The sequence below is a fragment of the Tupaia chinensis genome, unplaced genomic scaffold (genome assembly GCF_000334495.1).
Source record: "Tupaia chinensis unplaced genomic scaffold, TupChi_1.0 Scaffold000531_1, whole genome shotgun sequence".
Classification (NCBI taxonomy): Eukaryota; Metazoa; Chordata; class Mammalia; order Scandentia; family Tupaiidae; genus Tupaia; species Tupaia belangeri.
Genome location: NW_006160044.1, coordinates 886,154 through 890,705, shown reverse-complemented (window position 1 = coordinate 890,705; position 4,552 = coordinate 886,154).

The window sequence follows — 4,552 nt, the reverse complement described above, 5'->3', positions numbered from 1 at the left end:
TGGGCACACATGCACATGCGCCCGGCGTGAGTTTTAAGCTACCGGGTCCGGGACGCGAACCGCGATCGACTACATGGGAGTCCAGCAACATAGCTATTATGCTAACTGCTCATCCCGAGGGCCCAGTTTTTGGATGTTGCCTCCAGCCCCCTGGAGCTGACAGATGACAGATGATGGGTGGGGCGGCCACAGCCTGCTTGAAGGAAGCTCTTCTCCAGCCTCTACATCCCCACACGGTGGGGATGGGTGTGCGGTCGGGCAGAGGAAGGGCACGGAAAGTCCTGGCTTTCCAGTCGGCTCCAGGGAGGTCTTTTTTTGTAGAGAGGGTTTTGCTATAGGGTGTGCTCACCAGAGAGGAAAGCGAGAAATCACCCCCGGAGGGATGGCCACGCCGCTCTCCCTTCTCCTCCATTCTCTTCTCGAGACTGCCCAGCCACGTTTTTGTTTGTTTGTTTGAGAATATATTCTCTCGCAAGAGAGAAACACAGAGAGACAAAGAAAGCGAGAAAGCACCCCCTCAGGGGAATAGCTGAGCTGCAATCCCTTTTTCTCTGATTTCAGGTGCACACACACACTCAACGTGTTTTGAAAGCCACTGGGTCTAGGACTTGAACTGTGGAATTGGCCATACGGGATCCCGTGCCTTAACCATCACGCCACCTGTCGGCTCTGCCCAGCCACATTTTTTTAAAAGAGAGAGTTTTGCCATAGGGGACATGCGCTTGCCAGAAAGACAGAAAGTGAGAAATCACCCCCGAGGGGGAATGGCCACACCACAATCCCTTCTCCTCTTGGGATCTTGGGCATATGCCCAGTGTGAGTTTTAAGCTGCCGGGTCTGGGACTGGAACCGCTGTCAGCCATGTGGGAGTCCGGTGACATAACCATTATCCCATATGCTGATCCTGCTGACAAGTCACATTTTAGGTGCTCAGTAACCACATGGGGAAACTTACGGCTCTCACATCGTTCAGAGTCATTTTAGAACATGCCTAATTGTGGAAAGTTCTATCGGACAGTACAGGTTTAGCCGCTTTTCCTTGCATTTATAACAGAATAAAATCCAAACCTCTTGCAGGCCTACAAGGCCCTCCCTCGCTTGCAGCCTCACCTCCTACCACCACACCAGCTTCGACTCTTAACCTGGCTGTTTCACGGACACACCTCCAACTTTGAAGTCTCCTTGCCCAGGCCTACCTGTTCCTTGCCCTTAGAAACCAGTACAATGTCACCCCACCCCCACTTCAGCAAGCCTTCTCCAGACCTCTGCTCCGGGATTAGCTCCTCCCCCATGACGCATGTACACACACACACACACACACACACACACACACCTCTGCAGCAGCCCAACTCTGACCGCCTTATCATTTCCTCCCCATCCCCCCACACCTCTCTCCCTAGGCTGTGCACACCTCTGGCCACACACGTGTCTTAAGTTCTCATTTGCACTAGCTGAGCACCTACTATGTGCTGCCTGCTGGGGATTTCTAGGGGAACAAGACAAACGGGTCTGTGTCCTTGCAGAGTTTAGCTCTGGCTCGGGTAGACACCAAATGGGGCTTACAGTGGGTGTGTGTCTGCACTCTGAGATCCTCGTCACTCCTCCCTAGTGAGTGATGGAAGATAAGAAAGCTCTGCAGGGAGCCAGAAGGTGGTGGGGTGGCTAAGGCGCTAGACTGCCACATGGCTGGCCATGGTTCGAGTGCTAGACCTTGCAGCTTGAAAATCATAGCGGGCGCGTGTGCATGTGTGCCCAAAATCCCGAGAGGAGAATGGAGGAGAAGGGACTGCGGCCTGGCCAACCCCCTTGGGAGGTGATTTCTCACTTTCCCTCTCTGTCTCTCTCCAGCAAGCACATGCACCTTACGACACAAAAAAGAAAAAAAAAAAAAGAAATAGGAAACTCTGCAGGAAACAAGAGACACAGGGTAGAGGCACTCTCAGAAATCTCAAGAACAGAGGAGGAATGTCCTCGAGGCTAGAGGCGGCTACGTGGGGGAAGAAAGCCACTATCTACATACGTCCTTGTGCCCAACAAGAAGTTGTTTGTTAAACCAAGGGAGTGGAGCCTGCAACCCAAACTAAACAGCTTCGGAGTTTCCGAAGTACTTTTGCTTACGCATAAAATATTTAAGGTGGGACTGTGAGGACAAAAGGACACTTCATGATAACATGGGCCTGGATGAGTCCATAATTCTCCTCGGAACCTGACGGGGTCTGGTCAGCAAGAGGAAAAAGCTATTTGGGCTTTTGGGATTCTTTCTGCTGATGGCCAGAGAATAAGATTCCAAAAGCCTGAGTCTTCCCTCACTGGGGGACCTGAGCAGGCCATTTAGAGAAGAAGGCAGCTAATATTGACAATGATCCTGTGAAGTGGGAATTTATGATGGCCATTTTCTTTTCTTTCTCTTTTTCTAAATAGATTTTTTTTTTTTCCCAAAAGGTGTGTGCGCTCACTAGAGAGAGACAGAAAGTGAGAAGTCACCCGCACACCCCCAGGAGGCATGGCCAAGCTGCAATTCCTTCCTGTCTATTCTCCTTTCAGGATTTTGGGCATGCACTCAGCATGATTTTTAATTTGCCCAGCCCAGGACTCAGACCACGCAATAGGCCACGTGGGAATCCAGTGCCTTAACCCCCACACTACCTGCTGGTCCTATTGTATTTATTTTCTTTATCACCAGAAGGGCTCTCTCCTCACAGAGAGGTGGATAAAAGCCCTCAATGGGGCATAGTCATGCCACAGTCCTTCTTCTTCCATTTCTAGGATCCTGAGTATGCACACAAACATTCCCAGCATATCCTTCAAACTGTTAGGGTCAGGACTCGAACTGTGGTTGGCCATACAAGATCCAGCTCCTGGGGGCCGGCCCTGTTACATCCATTTTAAAGAAGCGGTCACTGAGGATGAGAGCACTGCTCAGTATTACACTGCTGGGATTTCAGCCCCTCTCTGTCTCACCGGCTGTGAAGTCAGGGCACCACCTACATCTCACTTGCAAAATGGGCTATTTACACCCTGCCTGCCAAGGGACCAGCGTCAGCTTGGTTGGATGGGACAGAGACGGCAGGAGGGTGGAGAGGCCTGCAGAGGGCAGCAGTGAGCTACGCAGTGACCACCGTGCATGGAAGCTGGGCCCCAAGGGTTTCCCAGCAGCACTGGGGCATTAATGTGCAATCATAAAACGAACTCCATGTTGTTTAAATGTTATATTTGCCTCATTTGGGTGCTTTGCACATGGTGCTTATGCCATTTTACAGATGAAGACAAAACAGAGGCTCAGAGAGGGGGAGGAATTGCCAAGGTCACACAGCTGGAGTGGAAGCGATTGAACCCAAGCCAGGCTGGCCTGGCTGCTAGCCTGGGGCTCTGTTCTAGATCAGGGATCAGGGCATCTGTTCTGGGTGGTGCTAAAACTTCAGGGAGGTCCTAATAACCTGTTACACATCTTCAGGGCAACAGCTCTAGGAAGTGGGTATTCCTTTTTTTTTTTCTCCATGGTTTTTGTCATAGGGTGCTGGCTGGAAAGAGACAGATGGACAGTGAGAGGGAATGTGAGAAGTTATTTCCCCGGCTCCCCTGGGGAGGGGATGGCCATGCTGCAATTCTTTCTCCTCCAGTCTTCTCCTGGGATTTTGGGCATGCACACATGGCTGGGGGCATGGTCTTCAAGCCACCAGGTCTGGGACTCGAACCACAGTCAGCCACGTGGGAGTCTAGTGTTGTACCCAGCCCCCTGCTGGCCCTGGAAGTGGGTATTCTTGTTCTCATCTCCTGACATCGAGCAGGAGCTGGAGCGCTGCAAGGCCTCCATCCAGCACCAGAGGCAGAGAGGGAAAAGTGGTCAGGACCCCAGTCCCCTAAAGCCTGTTTCCCTTCTCCTCACCCAAGCTCTGAGTCCAGGAAAATTAGGGAAAACTACAGGGAAGTCTGCAGCGCACGCGGGCAAGGGACAATACATAGCTCGGGACAGTGGGAAGGGAGCTGTGTGTGCTGAGTGACCCCCGGAGCCGCTCCTAGTTATCCAGCGTGGGGTGTGTCTGTGACAATCCTGTGTGGCAGTTGTTAATTCATCACCCACTCCAGGTCCAAAATGCTGGAAGCCCATTGGCTAAAGGGGCTGGGGGGGGGGGTTGGTGATCCAGCCGAGCCCTCCCTGCCTTGCTGAGTGATCTCTGTCCCTCTGTGGCTTGGGTTCTGCTGGAGAGTTACGCCAGTGAGTAGCCGGGCTGTGGGGAAATGCGGTGTTCGGTCCCAGGCCACAGAACGGGCTTTGGAAGGGTCTCTCTGAACTAGTCGGTGCTGTCCTTTTTACGGGGAACCTCAGCAGACAGTTGAATAGCTAGATACCTTGTTGTCGTAGCCTCAGTTTCCCCAAGCGCTCAAGGACAGAAAGACGACAGTGGCTGGGTGGGGGCTCGTCGCTGTCGAAGCCTCAGTTTCCCCAAGCGCTCAGGGACAGAAGGGAGGACTACGACTCGGTGGGGGCGCGGCCTTCGGGAGCCCCCTCCCGGCCCCCGCAGCGCGGCCCCTTTAAGAGGCCCGCCCGGCT